The sequence below is a fragment of the Theropithecus gelada genome, chromosome 2, assembly GCF_003255815.1.
Source record: "Theropithecus gelada isolate Dixy chromosome 2, Tgel_1.0, whole genome shotgun sequence".
NCBI classification, from domain to species: domain Eukaryota; kingdom Metazoa; phylum Chordata; class Mammalia; order Primates; family Cercopithecidae; genus Theropithecus; species Theropithecus gelada.
The window spans coordinates 121152494-121173755 of record NC_037669.1 but is presented as its reverse complement, the minus strand read 5'-3'; positions in this window follow the sequence as shown (position 1 = coordinate 121173755).

The window sequence follows — 21262 nt, the reverse complement described above, 5'->3', positions numbered from 1 at the left end:
TGTCAGTGTAAGTTCATCAGTTGTAACAAATGTACCACTTTGTGAAGAATGTTCATAATGGGAGACGCTGTACTTGTATGGGGACAGAGAGTATGTGGGAAATCTCTATACCTTTCTCTGAATTTTACTATAAACACAAAACTGCTCTAAAAAAATTAAGCATATTGAACAATCCACACTGCTATATATAAACATGTTTATATACTGATAAACTGGGGTGAATATATTGTCAAACATAAGAAATTGCCATATTTGAAGACACTTGATGTTCCCCCAGGTGTGTCATTATTGTTATTTATTTGTTTGTTTCATTTTTAATTTTTATGAGTACATAGTAGGTGTGTTATTTATGGGGCACATAAGATATTTTGATAAAGTATATAGTATGTAATAACTACATCAAGGTAAATGGAATATTCATCACCTCAAGCATTTATCATTTCTTCATGTTATAAACATTCAATTATACTCTTTTAGATATTTTTAAACAATAAAATATTGTTGATTAAAACCATCCTGTTGTGCTATCAAATATTAGATCCCATTTATTCTATCGAACTATATTTTTGTACCCATTAACCACCACCATTACTCCCTCCCCACTGTGCTTTCCAGCCCCTGGTAACATTCATTTTACTTTCTATGTCCATGAGTTCAATTGTTTTAATTTTTGGCTTCCATAAATGAGTGAGAACATGTGAAGTTTGTCTTACTGCGCCTGGCTTATTTCACTTAACATAATGTCCTCCAGTTCCATCTATGTTGTTGCAAATGACAGAATTTCATTCATTTTATATCTGAATTATATATTAATTATATATTGTGTATATGTACCACATTTTGCTTATCCATTCGTCTGTTAATGGACACTTGGGTTGCTTCTAAATATTGGCTATTGTGAATAGTGCTGCAGTAAACATAGGAGTGCAGATATCTCTTTGATATACTGATTTTCTTTCTTTGGGGTTTATACCTAGCAGTGAGATTGCTGGATCATATAGTAGTTCTACTTTTAGTTTTTCGAGGAACCTCCATACTATTCTCTGTAGTGGCTGTACAAATGTACATTCCCACCAACAGTGTTTAAACATTCCCTTTCCTCCTCATCCTACCCAGCATTCATTATTGCCCATCTTTTAAAGAAAAATCATTTTAACTTGGTTGAGATTATATCTCATTGTAGTGTTGATTCACATTTCTCTGATGATCAATGATATTGAGCACCTTTTCATATATATGTTTGCCATATGTCTTCTTTTGAGAAATGTCTATTCCAATCTTTAGTCCATTTTGATTGGATTATTAGATTTTTTTCCTATTGAGTTGTTTGAGCTCTTTATATATTCTGGTTATTAATCCCTTGTCAGACAAACAGTTTGCAAATATTTTCTCCCATTCTGTGAACTGTCTCTTCACTTCATTGATTGTTTCTTTGTTATGCAGAAAGTTTTCAACTTGATGTGATCCCATTTGTCCATTTTTGCTTTGGTTACCTGGGGATTTTCCCCAATGTTTTCTATTAGTAGTTTCATAGTTTGAGATTTAAGTATTTAATCCATTTTGATTTAATTTTTATATATGGCAAGAGATGGGGTCTAGTTTTTTCTTAGCACCACTTATTGAAGAAACTATCCTTTCCCCAATGTATGTTCTTGGCACTTTTATTGAAAATTAGTTCACTGTAGTAGTAAAGATTTATTTCTGAGTTCTTTATTTTGTTCCGCTAGCCTATATGTCTGTTTTTTTTTTTTTTTTTTTTTTTGAGATGGAGTCTCGCTCTGTCACCCAGGCTGGAGTACAGTGGCCGGATCTCAGCTCACTGCAAGCTCCGCCTCCTGGGTTTACGCCATTCTCCTGCCTCAGCCTCCCAAGTAGCTGGGACTACAGGCGCCCGCCACCACGCCCGGCTAATTTTTTGTATTTTTAGTAGAGACGGGGTTTCACCGTGTTAGCCCGGATGGTCTTGATCTCCTGACCTCGTGATCCGCCCGTCTCGGCCTCCCAAAGTGCTGGGATTACAGGCTTGAGCCACCGCGCCCGGCCTATATGTCTGTTTTTATACCAGTGTCAGCTGTTTTGGCTACTACAGCTTTGTAGTATGATTTGAAGTCCGGTAGTATGATTCCTCTGGTTTTGTTCTTTTTGTTTAGGATAGCTTTGGTTATTCTGGGTCTTTTGTGGTTCCATATAAATTTCAGGATTATTTTTTTCTATTTCTGTGAATAACATCATTGGTGTTTTGATGGAGTTTATGTTGAATCTGTAAATTGCTTTGGGCTGTATGGACATTTTAACAATACTGATTCTGCCAATATGTGAACATGGAATATCTTGCCACGCTTTTGTGTCCCTCTTCAATTTCTCGCATCAGTGTTTTACAGTTTTCATTGCAGAGATCTTTCACTTCTTTGGATAAAGTTATTCCTAGGTATTTTGTTTATAGCTATACATGGAATTAACTTCTTAATTTCTTTTGCAGTGTTTGCTTTTGGCATGTGAAAATGCTACTGATTTTTATATGTTGATTTTGTATCTTGCAAATTCACTCAATTAATTTATCCATTCTAATAGTTTCCTTGTGGAGTCTTTAGGTTTTTACAAGTGTAAGCTCTTATTATCTGCAAACAAGGATAATTTGATTTCTTCCTTTCCAATTTGGATGCCCTTTATGTCTTCTTTATATCTTTCTCTTGTCTGATTGCTCTAGCTAGGATCTCCAGCAGTATGTTGAATAACAGTGGTAAAACTGGGCATCCTTGTGTTGTTCCAGATCTTAGAGGAAAGGCTTTCAGCTTTTCCCCTTTCAGTATGATACTAGCTATGGTTCTGTCATATATGGTTTTTATTATGTTGAGGTATGTACCTTCTATCCCCAGTTTTTTGAGGGTTTTTATTATGAAGGGATGTTGAATTTTATCAAATGTTTTTTCAGCATTAACTGAAATGATCATATGATTTTTGTCCTTCATTCTGTTGACAGTATGTATCATGTTGAATAATTTGTGTATATTGAACCATCTTTGCATTCTTGGGATCAATCCCACTTGGATGAATAATCTTTCTAATGTGTTATTAAATTCAACATCAATGTTCATCAGGAATATTGGCCTGTAGCTTTCTTTTTTTGATGTTCGTGGTTTTGGTATCAAGGTAATACTGGCCTCATAGAATAAGTTTGGAAGTATTCCCTCTTCCTCTATTTTTCAGAATAGTTTCAGTAGTATTGCTATTAGTTCTTCTTTGAATGATAGGTAAAATTCAGCACTGAAACCATTGGGTCCTGGGCTTTTCTTTACTGGGAGACTGTTTATTATGGCTTTGATCTCATCTCTTGTTATTGGTGTATTGAGGTTTTGGATTTCTTCATAGTTTAATCTTGGTAGGTTTTATGTGTCTAGGAGTGTATCTATTTCTACTAGGTTTTTCAATTTACTGGCATGTAGTTTCTCATAGTAGTCTCTAATGTTCCTTTTAATTTCTCAGTATCAATTGTGATGTCTCCTTTTTCATCTCTAATTTTATTTACTTGGGCCTTCTCTTTTTTTTAATCTTTGTTAGTCTGGCTAAATGTCTGTTGATCTTGTTTATTTATTTATTTATGTTTTGAACAGCAGTTTATTATGTTGCCCAGGCTGGAGTGCAGTGGTGCAATCATAGCTCACTGCAGGCTTGATCTTCCAGGTTCAAACCATCCTCCCACCTTAGTTTCCCAAGTAGCTGAGACTACAAGTCCACACCACTTTGCCTGGCTATTTTCTTTTTTATTATTTTTAGTAGAAATAGGTCTTGCTATGTTGCCCAGGCCGGTCTCAAACTCCTGGGCTCAAGCAATCCTCCCATCTCAGCCTCCCAAAGTGCCAGGATTATAGGCATAAACCACCACCCCGACCTTGTTTATCTTTTAAAAAAAAAAATGGCTTTTTCTTTCATTGATCTTTTGTATTTTTGTTTTTACAAAATTTTTATTCCCACTTTGATATTTATTATTTGCTTTATTCTACTAATTTTGGGTTTGGTTTGCTCTTGCCCTTCTAGTTCTTTAAGATGCACCACTAGGTTATTTATTTAAATTTTTTTCTACTTTTTTTTGATGTAGGCACTTATTGTTACAAATTTTTCTCTTAGTACTGCTTTCACTGTATCCCATAGTTTTTGGTGTGCTGTGTCTCCATTTTAACTTGTTTCAATACTTTTTAAAATTTCCTTCTTAATTTTTTCATTGACCCAATAGTCATTTAGGAGCATATTGTTTAATTTCCATGGGCTTTGTACTTTCCTAAGTCCCTTTTGTTACCGATTTCTAGTTTTATTCCATTGTGGTCAGAGAAGATACTTTATATGATTTCAATTTTTTTGAAATTATTAAGGCTTGTTTTGTGACCTAATATAGGATCTATCCTTGAGAATGATTCATTTGCTGAGAAAAAATAATGTGTATTCTGCAGTCATTAGAAATGTTCTGTAAATATTTATTAGGTCCCTTTGGTCTATACTGAATATTAAGTCTAACATTTCTTTTTTCCTTTTCTATATGGTCTGTCCAATGCTGAAAGTGGGTGTTGAAGTCTCCAGTTATTACTGTTTTGGGGCCCATCTCTTTCTTTAGTTCTAATAATATTTATTTTATATAACTGAGTGCTCCAGTGTTGGCCACATATATAATTGTTATATTTTCTTCCTGAATTGACCCCTTTTCCTTATATAATGACCTTCTTTGTCTCTTTTTATGGTTTTTCTCTTGAACTCTATTTTACCTTATATAATAATAGGCACTCTTGCTCTTTTGGTTTTCCATTTGCATGGAATATTTTTTTCCATCCCTTTATTCCAGTCTATGTGTGTCTTTATACGTGATGTGTGTTTCTTGTAGGCAATAGGTAGTTGGGGCTGGTTTTTTTAATCCATCCAGCCAGTCTCTGTCTTGATTAGAGAGTTTAGTCCATTTACATTAAATGTTTTTGTCGATAAGTAAGGACTTACTCCTGCCATTTTATAATTGGTTTCCTGGTTGTTTTGTGGTATTTTCTTCCCTTCTGTCTTCTTTTTTGGGAAAGTGATTTTCTCTGGTAGTATGTTTTAATTTCTTGCTTTGTATTTTTTAGGTAACTTTGTAGATTGTTTTCCTTTAAGTTTACCATGATGCTTGCAAATTACATCTTATAACCCATTATTTTCAACTAGTGACAACTTAACACTGATTGCATAAACAAACTAGAAAAAAGCAGAGAAAACTAATAAAAAACACTTTGACTTATACTTTAACTTTCCCCAACTTTTTAACTTTTTTGGTCTCTATTTATATCTTATTATACTGTCTGTGTCTTGAAAAGTTATTGTAGTCATTATTTTTGATAGGTTTATCTTTTGGTCTTCCTACTCAAGATATTAGTAGTTTATACACCACAATTAAAGTGTTATAATATTCTGTATGTGTACACGTACTTACTATTATCAGTGAGTTTTGCACCTTCAGATGATTTCTTCTTGCTCATAAATGTCCTTTTCTTTCACACTTCCCTTTAAGCATCTGTTATAATACGGGTCTAGTGTTAATGAAATCCCTCAGCTTTTGAATGTTTGCAAAAGTCTTTATTTCTCCTTCATATTTGAAAGATATTTTCACTGAATATACATTCTTTTGCGGGGTTTTTTTTCCCCCTCAGAACTTTATGTTAAGCCACTCACTTCCAACCTACAAGCTTTCCACTGAGAAGATTGCTGCCAGACATATTGGAGCTCCTTTGTATATTTCTGTTTGGTTGGTTGGTTGGATTTTTTGAGATAGGGTCTCACTTTGTCACCCAGGCTGGAGTGCAGTGGCACAATTACAATTCACTGCAGCCTCAATCACCTGGGCTCAAGCAATCCTCTCACCTCAGCCCCCCAAGTAGCTAGGACTATAGGCACACACCACCATGCCATGCCTGGCTAATTTAGAGATATATGGGGTTTCACCATGTTACCCAGGCTGGTCTCAAACTTCTGGGCTCAAGTGATCCTCCTGCCTCAGCCCTCCAAAGTTTTAGGATTACAGATATGAGTCACCATGTTGGCCTCCTTTGTATGTTACTTGTTTCTTTTCTCTTGCTGCTTTTAGAATCCTTTCTTTATCCTTGGCTTTTGGGAGATTGATTATTAAACGTCTTGAGGTAGTCTTATTTGGGCTAAATCTGCTTGGTGCTCTACAACTTGCTTGTACTTGCATATTGATATCTTTCTCTAGGTTTGGGAAGTTCTCTGTTATTGTCCTTTTGAATAAACTTCCTACCTTATGTCTCTCTCTGCCTCCTCTTTAAGGCCAATAGGTCTTAGATTTGCCCTTTTGAGGCTATTTTCTAGTTTTTGTAGACATGCTTCATTCCTTTTAATTTTTTTTCTTTTGTCTCCTCTGACTGTGTATTTTCATATAGCCTGTCTTCAAGCTCACTAATTCTCTCTTCTGCTTGATCAATTCTTCTATTAAAGGACTCTGGCACATTCTTTAGTATGTCAATTGCATTTTTCAGCTCCAGGAGGAACAGGAAATGTAAAAAGGACCTTATCTTGTAACTTGGGCAACAGCTCAGCCACAGTAAAATAAAGCACCAGGTAGATTCCTGACATTTCTGACTCCAGGCTCTAGCTCCCAGACAGTATTTCTAGACCCACCCTAGGCCAGAAGGGAGTCCCTCACCCTGAAGGGAAAGACACAAGCCTGGCTGAGTTCACCACCTGCTGACTAAACAGCCCTTGGTCCTTGAGTAAACATCAATGGTAGCCATGCAATAGTTGCTACAGGCCTTAAGCAAGCCCTGAGCTGGCTTCAGGTCCAAGAAAGATGGCTACAAATAAGCACAGACAGTGAAGACTACAATAAATACCTAACTCTTCAATGCCCAGACACCAAAGAACATTGCTAGCATCAACACCATCCAGGAAAACATGACCTCACCACATTAAATAAGCCACCAGAGACCAGTCCTGGAGAAACAGAGATATGTGACCTTTCAGACAGAGAACCAGAATAGCTGTGTTTGGGAAACTCAAAAAAATTTAAGACAACACAGGGAAGGAAGTCAGAATTCTATCAGATAAATTTAACAAACAGATTGAAATAAACAAAAAGAATCTAGCAGAAATTCTCGAGCTGACAAATGCAATTGGCATACTGAAGAATGCACCAGAGTCCTTTACTAGTAGAATTGATCAAGTAGAAGAAACAATTAGTGAGCTTGAAGGCAGGCTATTTGAAAATACACAGTCAGAGGAGACAAAAGAAAAAAGGATTAAAAACAATGAAGCATGCTTACAGGATCTAGAAAATAACCTCAAAAGGGCAAATCTAAGAGTTATTGGCCTTAAGGAGGAGGTAGAAAGAGAGATAGGGATAGAAAGTTTATTCAAAGGGATAATAACAAAGAACTTCCCAAACCTAGAAAAGATACCAATATCCAAGTACAAGAAAATTTTAGAACACTAAACAGATTTAGCCCGAATAAGACTACCTCAAGGTATTTAATAATCAAACTCCCAAAGGTTCAAGGATAAAGAAAGGATCCAAAAGCAGCAAGAGAAAAGAAGCAAATAACATACAATGAAACTCCAATATGTCTGGCAGCAGAATTTTCAGTGGAAACCTTACAGGCCAGGAGAGAATGGCATCACATATTTAAAACGCTGATGAGAAAACACCTTTAACCCTAGAATAGTATATTCAGTGAAAATATCCTTCAGACATGAAGGAGAAATAAAGACTTTCCCAGACAAACAAAAGCTGAGGGATTTCATGCATACCAGATCTGTCCTATAAGAAATGCTAAAGGGAGTACTTCAATCAGAAAGAAAAGGACATTAATGAGCAGTAAATAACCACCTGAAGGTACGAAATTTACTGGTAATAGTAAGTACACAGAAAAACACAGAGTATTATAACACTGTAATTGTGGTGTGTAGACTACTGTTTTCCTAAATAAAAGTTTACACTGAACCACTCAAAAATAATAGCTATAACAACTTTTCAAGACATAGTACAATAAGATATAAGTAGAAACAACAAAAAGTTAACAGTGGGGCTGGGTGCAGTGGTTCATGCCTATAATCCCAGCACTTCGGGGGGTCAAGGTAGGCTGATCATTTGAGGTCAGGAGTTTGAGACCAGCCTGGATCAACATGGTGAAATCCCATCTCTACTAAAAATACAAAAATTAACCAGATGTGGCAGCAGATGCCTGTAATCCCAGCTACTCAGTAGGTTGAGGTGGGAGACTAGCTTGAACCCAGGAGGCAGAGGTTGCAGTAAGCCAAGATCATGCCACCACACTCCAGCCTGGGTGACAGAGCAAGACTCTGTCTCAAAAAAAAAAAAAAAAAAAAGTAAAAAATTGAGGGGACAAAGTTAAGGCACAGAGTTTTTAATAGTTTTCTCTTTGCTTGTTTGTTTATGCAAACAGTGTTAATTTGTTATCAGATTAAAATAATGAGTTATAAGGTAGTATTTGCAAGCCTCATGATAACCTCAAATCAAAAAACATACAATGGACACACAGAAAAAAAAGTAAGAAACTAAATCATATCACCAGAGAAAATCACTTTCACCAAAGGAAGACAAGAAAGAAAGAAAGAAGACCAAAAAAAAAAAAAAAAAATTAACAAAATGGCAAAAGTAAGTCCTTACTTTTCAATCATAGCATTCAATGTAAATGGGCCAAACCCTCCAATCAAAAGACATAGACTGGCTAAATGAATTAAAAAATAAGATTTGTCGATCTATTGACTACAAGAAACATACTTCACCTATAAAAACACACATAGACTGAAAATAAAGGGATGGAAAAAGATATTCCACGCCAAGGAAATCAAAGAAGAACAGGAGTAGCTATACTTATATCCACAAAATAGATTTCAAGACAAAACTATAAGAAGAGACAAAGAAAGTCACTATATAATGATAAAGGGGCCAATTCAGCAAGAGGATATAACAATTGTAAATATATATGCACCAGACACTGGAGCACCCAGATATATAAAGCCAATATTATTAGAGCTAAAGAGAGAGATAGCCCTCAATACAATAATAGCTGGAGATTTCAACACCCCACTTTCAGCATTGGACAAACCTTTCAGAAAAAAAAATCAACAAAGAAACTTCAGACTTAATCTGCGCTTTAGACAAAATGGATCTAATAGTCACAGATCATTTCATCCAAGAGCTGCAGAGTACATTCTTTTCCTCAGCACATGTATCATTCTCAAGGATAGACCATATATTAGGTTACAAAACAAGACTTAAACGTTCAAGAAAAATTGAAATAATGTCAAACGTCTTCTCTGACCACAATGGAATAAAACTAGAAATTAGGCCAGGTGCAGTGGCTCATGCCTCTAATCCCAGCACTCTTGGGAGGCCAAGGGGGGCGGATGACAAGGTCAAGAGATCAAGACCATCCTGACCAATATGGTGAAATCCCATCTCTACTAAAAATACAAAAATTATCTTGGTGTGGTGGCACATGCCTGTAGTCCCAGCTATTCAGGAAGCCGAGGCAGGAGAATCACTTGAATCCAGGAGGCAGAGATTGCAGTGAGCTGAGATCACACCACTGCACTCCAGCAGCCTAGTGACAGAGAGAGACTCAGAAAAGAAAAAAGAAAAAAAAAAAAAAAAAAAAAACCTAAAAACAAAAAAAAAAAGGAATTTTGGAAACTATACAAATACATAGACATGAAACAATATGCTCCCGAATGATCAGTCAATCAAGAAATTAAGAAGGAAATTGAAAATTTCTTGAAACAAATGATAATGAAAATACAACATGCCAAAACCTGTGGAATAAAGCAAAAGCAGTACTCAGCGGGAATTTTATAGATATATATGTGTACATCAAAAAAGAAGAAAAACTTCAAATAAAAAATCTAATGATGCATCTTAAAGAAATAGAAAAACAAGAGCAAATCAATCCCAAAATTAGTAGAAGAAAGCAAATAATAAAGATCAGATCAGAAAAAGAAAACTGAAATAAAAAAATAGCAAAGATGAATGAAACAAAACATTGGGTTTTTTTTTTTTTTTTTTGAAAAGTTAAATGAAATTGACAAACCTTTAGCCAGACTAACTAAGAAAAAAAGAGAGAAGATTCAAATAAATAAAATCAGAAATGAAAAGGAGACATTACAACTGATACTGCAGACATTCAAAGAATCATTAGTGGCTACTATAAGCAACTATATGCCAATAAATTGGAAAATATAGGGGAAATGGACAAATTCCTAGATACATACTGCCTACCAAAACTGAACCAGGAAGAAATACAAAACCTGAATAGACCAATGAAAAGTAATGAGATCAAAACCGTAATAAAAAGTCTCCCAGTAAAGAAAAGTTCAGGCCTCATGGTTTCACTGCTGAATTCTACCAAATATTTAAAGAACTAATACCAATCTTACTCAAACTATTCTAAAACATAGAGGAAGAGGGAATACCTCCAAACTCATTCTACAAGGCCAGTATCACCTTGACACCAAAACCAGACAAAGACACACCAAAAAAAACCAGTATATCTGATGAATATTAATGCAAAAATCCTTTAAAAAAATACTAGCAAACTGAATTCAACAATGCATTAGAAAGATCATTCATCATGATCAAGTGGGATTTATCCCTGGGATGCAAGGATGGTTCAACATATGCAAATCAATCAATGTGATGTAAGATTGAGGATAAAAACCATATGATCATTTCAACTGAATGATGGATAGAAACCATACAATCAACAGAATCAAGGATAAAAACCATGTGATCATTTCAATTGATGTTAAAAAAGCATTTGATAAAATTCAACATCTTTTCATGATAAAAAAAAAAAACTGGGGATAAAAGAAATATACCTCAACACAATAAAATCCATATATGACAGACCCACTGCTAGTATAATACTGAATGGGGAAAAACTGAAAGCCTTTCCTCTAAGATCTGAAACAAGACAAGGATGCTCACTGTCATCCTATGTTATTTAACATAGTATTGAATGTTCTAGTTAGAGCAGTCAGACAAGAGAAGGATACAAAGGACATCAAATTGGAAAGGAAGAAGTCAAATCATCCTTGTTTGCAGATGATATGATCTCATATTTGGAAAAACCTAAAGACTCCACAAGAAAACTATCAGAGGATTTGAAATCTCCGGTCTGTTCCAAGATGGCCAAATAGGAATGGCTCCAGTCTGCAGCTCCCAGCATGATCAACACAGAAGATGGATGATTTCTGCATTTCCAGCTGAGGTACCTCGGTTCATCTCTTGGGACTGGTTGGACAGTGGGTGCAGTCCACAGAGGGTGAACCAAAGCAGGGTGAGGCATTGCCTCACCCGGGAAGCACAAACAGTCAGGGGATTTCTCTTTCCTAGCCAATGCAAGCTGTGACAGACTGTACCAGGAAAATCAGGACACTGCCACCCAAATACTGTGCTTTTCCAATGGTCTTAGCAAATGGCACACCAGGAGATTATATCCTGTGCCTGGCCCACGCCCACAGAGCCTTGCTCACTGCTAGTGCAGCAGTTGAAGATCAAACTGCGAGGCAGCAGCCTGGCTGGGGGAGGGGCATCCACCATTGCTGAAGCTTGAGTATACAAAGCAGTCAGGAAGCTCAAACTGGGTGGAGCCCACCGCAGCTCAAGGAGGCCTGCCTGCCTCTGTGGACTCCACCTCTGGGGGCAGGGCATAGCTGAACAAAAGGCAGCAGAAACTTTGGCAGACTTAAACATCCCAGTCTGACAGCTCCGAAGAGAGCAGTGGTTCTCCCAGCACAGCGTTTGAGCTCTGAGAACGAACAGACTGCCTCCTCAAGTGGGTCCCTGAGTACTCTAACTGGGAGACACCTCCCAGTAGGGGCCGACTGACACCTCATACAGCCGGGTGCACCTCTGAAATGAAGCTTTCAGAGGAAGGATCAGGCAACAATTTTGCTGTTCTGCAATATTTGCTGTTCTGCAGCCTCCATTGGTAATACCCAGGCAAACAGGATCTGGAGTGGACCTCCAGCAAACTCCAACAGACCTGCAGCTGAGGGACCTGACTGTTAAAAGGAAAACTGACAAACAGAAAGGAATAGCATCAACATCAACAAAAAGGATATCCATACCAAAACCCCATCTGTAGGTCCACTATCATCAAAGACAAAAGGTAGATAAAACCACAAAGATGGGGAGAAACCAGAACAGAAAAGCTGACAATTCTAAAAACCAGAGCATCTCTTATCCTCCAAAGGATTGCAACTCCTCACCAGCAATGGAACAAAGCTGGATGGAGAATGACTTTGACAAGTTGACAGAAGTAGGCTTCAGAAGGTCAGTAATAACAAACTTCCCTGAGCTAAAGAAGGATGTTTGAACCCATCGCAAGGAAGCTAAAAACTTGAAAAAAGATTAGACAAATGGCTAACTAGAATAAAGAGTGTAGAAAAGACCTTAAATGACCTGATGGAGCTGAAAACCATGGCATGAAAACTACATGATGCACGCACAAGCTTCAGTAGCCGATTCAACCAAGTGGAAGAAAGAGTATCAGTGACTGAAGATCAAAAGAATGAAATGAAGCAAGAAGACAAGTTTAGAGGAAAAAAAGGTAAAAAGAAATGAACAAAGTCTCCAAGAAATATGGGACTATGTGAAAAGACCAAATCTACATTTGATTGGTGTACCTGAAAGTGACGGAGAGAATGGAACCAAGCTGGAAAACACTCTTCAGGATATTATCCAGAACTTCCCCAACCTAGCAAGACAGGCCAACATTCAAATTCAGGAAATACAGAGAATGCCACAAAGCTACTCCTGGAGAAGAGCAACCCCAAGACATATAATTGTCAGATTCACCAAGGTTGAAATGAAGGAAAAAATGCTAAAGGCAGCCAGAGAGAAAGGTCGGGTTACCCACAAAGGGAAGCCCATCAGACTAACAGTGGATCTCTCGGCAGAAGCTCTACAAGCCAGGAGAGAGTGGGGGCCAATAGTCAACATTCTTAAAGAAAAGAATTTTCAACCCAGAATTTCATATCCAACCAAACTAAGCTTCATAAGTGAAGGAGAAATAAAATCCTTTACAGACTAACAAATGCTGAGAGATTTTGTCACCACCAGGCCTGCCTTACAAGAGCTCCTGAAGGAAGCACTAAACATGGAAAGGAACAACCGGTACCAGCCACTGCAAAAACATGCCAAATTGTAAAGACCATCAATGCTAGGAAGAAACTGCATCAACTAACGGGCAAAATAACCAACTAACATCATAATGACAGGATCAAATTCACACATAATAATATTAACCTTAAATGTAAATGGGCTAAATGACCCAATTAAAAGACAGACTGGCAAATTGGATAAAGAGTCAAGACCCATCAGTGTGCTATATTCAGGAGACCCATCTCATGTGCAGAGACACACATAGGTTCAAAATAAAGGGATGGAGGAAGATCTACCAAGCAAATGGAGAACAAAAAAAAGCAGGGGTTGCAATCCTAGTCTCTTATAAAACAGACTTTAAACCAACAAAGATCAAAAGAGACAAAGAAGGCCATTACATAACGGTAAAGGGATCAATTCAACAAGAAGAGCTAACTTTCCTAAATATATATGCACCCTATACAGGAGTACTCAGATACATAAAGTAAGTCCTTAGAGACCTACAAAGAGACTTAGACTCCCACACAATAATAGTGGGAGACTTTAACACCCCACTGTCAATATTAGACAGATAAACGAGACAGAAGGTTAACAAGGGTATCCAGGACTTGAACTCAGCTCTGCACCAAGCAGACCTAATAGACATCTACAGAACTCTCCACCCAAAATCAACAGAATATATATTCTTCTCAGCACCGCATCGCACTTATTGCAAAATTGACCACATAGTTGGAAGTAAAGCACTCCTCAGCAAATGTAACAGAACAGAAATCACAACAAACTGTCTCTCAGACCACAGTGCATTCAAATTAGAATTTAGGATTAAGAAACTCACTGAAAACTGCACAACTACATGGAAACTGAATAACCTGCTCCCGAATGACTACTGGGTAAATAATGAAATGAAGGCAGAAATAAAGATGTTCTTTGAAACCAATGAGAACAAAGATACAACATACCAGAATCTCTGGGACACATTTAAAGCAGTGTGTAGAAGGAAATTTATAGCACTAAATGCCCACAAGAGAAAGCAGGAAAGATCTAAAATCGACACCCTAACATCACAATTAAAAGAACTAGAGAAGCAAGAGCAAACAAATTCAAAAGCTAGCAGAAGGCAAGAAATAACTAAGATCAGAGCAGAACTGAAGGTGACAGAGACACAAAAAAACCTTTCAAAAAATCAATGAATACAGGAGTGGCTTTTTTGAAAAGATCAACAAAATTGATAGACTGTTAGCAAGACTAATAAAGAAGAAAAGAGAGAAGAATCAAATAGACGCAATAAAAAATGATAAAGTGGATATCACCACCGGTCCCACAGAAATACAAACTACCATCAGAGAACACTATAGACACCTCTATGTAAATAAACTAGAAAATCTAGAAGAAATGGATAAATTCCTGGACACATACACCCTCCCAAGACTAAACCAGGAAGAAGTTGAATCCCTGAATACACTAATAGCAGGCTTTGAAATTGAGGCAATAATTAATAGCCTACCAACCAAAAAAAAGTCCAGGACCAGATGGATTCACAGCCAAATTCTACCAGAGGTACAAAGAGGAGCTGGTACCATTCCTTCTGAAACTATTCCAATCAACAGAAAGAGAGGGAATCCTCCATAACTCATTTTATGAGGCCAACATCATCCTGACACCAAAGCCTGGCAGAGACACAACAAAAAAAGAGAATTTTAGATCAATATCCCTGATGAACATCGATGCAAATACCCTCAATAAAACACTAACAAACCAAATCCAGCAACATATCAAAAAGCTTATCCACCACGATCAAGCTGGCTTCATCCCTGGGATGCAAGGCTGGTTCAACATACGCAAATCAATAAATGTAATCCATCACATAACAGAACCAAAGACAAAAACCACATGATTATCTCAACAGATGCAGAAAAGGCCTTTGACAAAATTCAACAGCCCTTCATGCTAAAAACCCTCAATAAACTAGGTATTGATGAACGTATCTCAAAATATTAAGAGCTATTTATAACAAACCCGCAGCCAATATCATACTGAATGGGCAAAAACTGGAAGCATTCCCTTTGAAAACTGGCACAAGACAGGGATGCCCTCTCTCACCATTCCTATTCAACATAATGTTGGAAGTTCTGACCAGGGTAATCAGGCAAGAGAAAGAAATAAAGGGTATGCAATTAGGAAAAGAGGAAGTCAAATTGTCCCTGTTTGCAGATGACATGATTGTATATTTAGAAAACCGCATCATCTCAGACCAAAATCTCCTTAAGCTGATAAGCAACTTCAGCAAAGTCTCAGGATACAAAAATCAATGTGCAAAAATCACAAGCATTCCTATACACCAACAACACACAAACAGGGAGCCAAATCATGAGTGAACTCCCATTCACAATTGCTATAAAGAGAATAAAATACCTAGTAATCCAACTTACAAGGGATGTGAAGGACCTCTTCAAGGAGAAATACAAAGCACTGCTCAACGAAATAAAAGGGAACACAAACTGGAAGAACATTCCATGCTCATGGATAGGAAGAATCAATATTGTGGAAATGGCCATACTGCCCAAGGTAATTTATAGATTCAATGCCATCTCCATCAAGCTACCAATGACAGAATTGGAAAAAACTACTTCAAAGTTCATATGAAACCAAAAAAGAGCCCTCATTGCCAAGACAATCCTAAGCAAAAAGAAAAAAGCTGGAGGCATCACACTACCTGACTTCAAACTATACTATAATGCTACAGTAACCAAAACGCATGGTACTGGTACCAAAACAGAGATATAGACCAATGGAACAGAACAGAGGTCTCAGAAATAACACCACACATCTACAACCATCTGATCTTTGACAAACCTGACAAAAACAAGAAATGGGGAAAGGATTCCCTATTTAATAAATGGTGGTGGGAAAACCGGCTAGCCATAAGTAGAAAGCTGAAACTGGATCCCTTCCTTATATCTTATACAAAAATTAATTCAAGATGGATTAAAGACTTAAATATTAGACTTAAAACCATAAAAATCCTAGAAGAAAACCTAGGCAATACCATTCGGGACATAGGCATGGGCAAGGACTTCATGACTAAAACACCAAAAACAATGGCAACAAAAGACAAAATTGACAAATGGGATCTAATTAAACTAAGGAACTTATGCACAGCAAAAGAAACTACCAACAAAGTGAACAGGCAACCTACAGAATGGGAGAAAATTTTTGCAATCTACCCATCTGACAAAGGGCTAATATCCAGAACCTACAAAGAACTTAAACAAATTTACAAGAAAAAATCAACCCCATCAAAAAGTGGGCAAAGGATATGAACAGACACTTCTCAAAAGAAGACATTTATGCAGCCAACAGACACTTGAAAAAATGCTCATCATCACTGGTCATCAGAGAAATGCAAATCAAAACCAAAATGAGATACCATCTCCCACCAGTTAGAATGGTGATCATTAAAAACTCAGGAAACAACATGTGCTGGAGAGGCTGTGGAGAAATAGGAACACGTTTACACTGTTGGTGGGAGTGTAAACTAGTTCAACCATTGTGGAAGACAGTGTGACAATTCCTCAAGGATCTAGAACTAGAAATATCATTTGACCCAGCAATCCCATTACTGGGTATATACCCAAAGGATTATAAATCATGCTACTATAAAGACATATGCACACATATGTTTATTGCAGCACTATTCACAATAGCAAGGGCTTGGAACCAACCCAAATGTCCACCAATAATAGACTGGATTAAGAAAATGTGGCACATATACACCATGGAACACTATGCAGCCCATAAAAAAGGATGAGTTCATGCCCTTTGTAGGGACATGGATGACGTTGGAAACCATCATTCTGAGCAAACTATCGCAAGGATAGAAAACCAAACACCAGGCCGGGCGCGGTGGCTCAAGCCTGTAATCCCAGCACTTTGGGAGGCCGAGACGGGCGGATCACGAGGTCAGGAGATCGAGACCATCCTGGCTGACACGGTGAAACCCCGTCTCTACTAAAAAAATACAAAAAACTAGCCGGGCGAGGTGGCGGGCGCCTGTAGTCCCAGCTACTCGGGAGGCTGAGGCAGGAGAATGGCGTGAACCCGGGAGGCGGAGTTTGCAGTGAGCTGAGATCCGGCCACTGCACTCCAGCCTGGGCGACAGAGCGAGACTCCGTCTGAAAAAAAAAAAAAAGAAAACCAAACACCACATGTTCTCATTCATAGGTGTGAATTGAACAATGAGAATACTTGGACACATGGTAGGGAACATCACATACCAGAGCCTGTCATGGGTTTGGGGGGTGGGGGAGGAATAGCATTAGGAGATATACCTAATGTAAATGACAAGTTAATGGGTACAGCACACCAATATGGCACATGTAAACATATGTAACAAATCTGCATGGTGTGCACAAGTACCCTAGAACTTAAAGTATAATTAAAATAAATAAATAAATAAAAGTATTAGAACTGATAAATAAATTCAGTAAAGTTGCAGGGTAGAAATCACATACAAAACCTATATGCCAATAGTGAACAATGTGAAAAGGATATTTTTAAAAGTAATCCCATTTACAATAGCCACACATAAAATTAAATATCTAGGAATTAACCAAAGACGTGAACAATCTCTACAATGACAACTACAAAACACTGATGAAAGAAATTGAAGAGGACACTAAAAAATGGAAAATCTTCCATATTCATAGATTGGAAGAATCAGTATTGTTAAAATGTCCATGCTACCCAAAACAACCTACAGATTCAATGCAATTCCTAGCAAAATACCAATGACATTCTTCACAGAAATAGAAAAATAATCCAAAAATTTATATGCAATCACAAAAGACCCACAATAGTCAAAGCTACCCTAAGTAAAAAGAACAAAACTGGAGGAATCATATTGCCTGACTTCAAATTATACTACAAAGCTATAATAACCAAAACAGCATGGTTCTGGCATAAAAACAGACACATAGGCCAATGGAACAGAATAGAGAACCCAAAAATGAAGCCATACATCTGCAGTAAACCCATTTTCAGCAAAGGTGCCAAGAACATACACTGACAAAAAGACAGTCTCTTTAATAAGTGGTGCTGGAAATACTGGATATCCATACACAGAAGAATGCAATAGACTCCTATCTCTTGCCATATACAAAAATCAAATCAAAATGGATTAAAGATTTAAATCTTAAATCTCAAACTGCAAACTATGAAACTATTACAAGGAAATATTGGAGAAAATCTCCAGGACAATGGTCTGAGCAAAAATCTCTTGAGCAATGCCCCACAAGCACAAGCAACCAAAGCAAAAATGGACAAATAGGATCAATTCAAGGTAAAAAGCACAGAAAAGGAAACAATCAACAAAATGAAGAGACAACCCACAGAATGGGAGAAAATATTTGCAAACTACCCATCTGATAAGAGATTAATAAAAAATATTTAATAATCTGATCTAAAAAATGGGCAAAAGATTGGAATAGACATTTCTCAAAAGAAGACATACAAATGGCAAACAGGCATATGAATAGGTGCTCAACATCATTGATCCTCAGAGAAATGCAAATCAAAACTACAATGAGATACCATCTCGCTCCAGTTAAAATGGTTTTTCTCCAAAAGACAGGCAATAACAAATGCTGGGGAGGATGTGCAGGAAAGGACATGCTTGTACACTGTTGGTAAGAATATAAATTAGTACAATCCCTATGGAGAACAGTTTGGACATTCCTCAAAAAACTAAAAAGTGAGCTATCATATGGTCCAGGAATCCCACTGCTAGATACATACCCAAAAGAAGGGAAATCAGTATATAGAAGAGATATCTGCACTGCCATGTTTATTGCAGCACTGTTTACAGCAGCTAAGATTTGAAAGCAACCTAAGTGTCTATCGGCAGATCAATGGATAAAGAAGATGTGGTACATATATACAAAGGAGTACTATTTAGCCATAAAAAAGAATGAGATCCAGTTATTTGTAACAACATGGATGGAACCGGAGATCATTATGCTAAGTGAAATAAGCCAGGCACAGAAAGACAAATATCACATGTTCTCACTTATTTGTGGTATCTAAAAATCAAAATAATTGAACTCATGGACATAAGTAGAAGGATAGTTACCAGACACTGAGAACGGTAGTGGGAAGGTAGCAGGGGCAGGGGGAGGTAGGGATGGTTAACGGGTACAATAAAAGAAAGAATGGATAAGACCTACTATTTTGATTCTGCTGAGAGAGTGAAAAGAGAAAAATTAAGAAAAAAAAAAGGCCTACTATTTAATAGCACAATAGAGTGACTATAGTCAATAATAACTTAATTGTATACTTTAAAATAAAAAGTGTAGTTAGATTTTTGTAACTCAAAGGACAAATGCCTGAGGGGATGGATACCCCATTCTCCATGACTTGCTTATTTCACATTGCATCTCTGTATCAGGACATCTCATGTAACCCATAAATATATACACCTACTATGCACCCACAAAAATTTTTTAAAGTTGGAAAAAATAAAAAATAGGGAAATAGGTTTTATATTTTATATACATGCTTAATACATATTTATAAAGGAACTGTGATTACTTTTTTTTTTTTTTTTTGAGCCAGGATCTGGCTCTGTCACCCTAGTTGGGGTGCAGTGGTGTGATCTCGACTCACTGCAACCTCTGCCTCCTGGCTCAAGCCATCCTCCCACCTCAGCTAGGACTACAGGTATGCACCACAGCCCAGCTAATTTTTAAAAAAATATTTTTTATAGAGACAGGGCTTTGCCATGTTGCCCAGGCTGGTCTTGAACTCCTGAGCTCAAGCCATCCACCCACTTCAGCCTCCAAAAGTGCTGGGATTTTTTTTTTTTTTGAGACGGAGTCTCGCTCTGTCGCCCAGGCTGGAGTGCAGTGGCCGGATCTCAGCTCACTGCAAGCTCCGCCTCCCAGGTTCACACCATTCTCCTGCCTCAGCCTCCCGAGTAGCTGGGACTACAGGCGCCCGTCACCTCGCCCGGCTAATTTTTGTATTTTTTAGTAGAGACGGGGTTTCACCGTGTTAGCCAGGATGGTCTCGATTTCCTGACCTCGTGATCCGCCCGTCTCGGCCTCCCAAAGTTCTGGGATTACAGGCTTGAGCCACCGCGCCCGGCCTAGTGCTGGGATTATAAGTGTAAGCCACCATGCCCAGCCCCTGAGGTTACTTTTTAGACAATATTGAATTATCTCAATACCTTATCATCGGCTTAACCTTGTCACACAACCAGTATATCCCACAACCGACTGATTCTTGTTCACAATTCAAGAAATTATGTGTATTTAAGCAATGCTGTATTTACTGACTTTAAAAAAAAAAAAAAGTAGTACATGAAATCAAGGGATTTCTGCCATTGAAGAAATGTAATGAACTGTTCTACAGAGAAAAGTTGGTGGCTGCCACTTTACTCTAGTGGTGAAGGGCACAGGACTTAGGAGTAAACTCATACAGACTAAATCCACTATAAATGTGACCTTGGGTGAGCTACTTCATAGGGGACTATTTCCTATCACACAATAGATTCCTCATGGTGTTGTTTAAATAACACATATGAATGCTTTAGCACAGACATTTGTTTTAACTCAATGAAAGAGGGCAACTTTCATTTTGAACCTTCTGTTCTTTCAATGTTTCTCTTTACATTCATGTAGATGTACATGCTTGCAGAGGAAAAAGAATAAGAACACAAAATAGGTAGAAAAATGGAAAAATCAGTGACCTATGTGGAACAATTTGTGCAAGTTGAAAAGGCTTTCCTAGTAAGACGTATCTCGCCAAAGGGGCCCAGGAGCAGTCTAGAAGCTCTAATTAAAAATTCAGTTTATTCCTCAGGCAAACCCCTGTGAACATGCATATATTTTAGAAGGAGATTAACCCATTAACTAGTAATATTTAGCATGGCACACTAAACAAATGCTAGTTTAACAGCTAGTGGCAGAATTCATCTTAGAGAACAGTCTCTGTTTTGTGACAAACAGAATTCTTATGTGCCAGGACTGATATGGAAAGAGAGAGTCCTTGGGGCACAGCTAGAATAAGACAGGAATAACACAAAGAGGGCAAACTGTTCTGCATAAGAAAAGA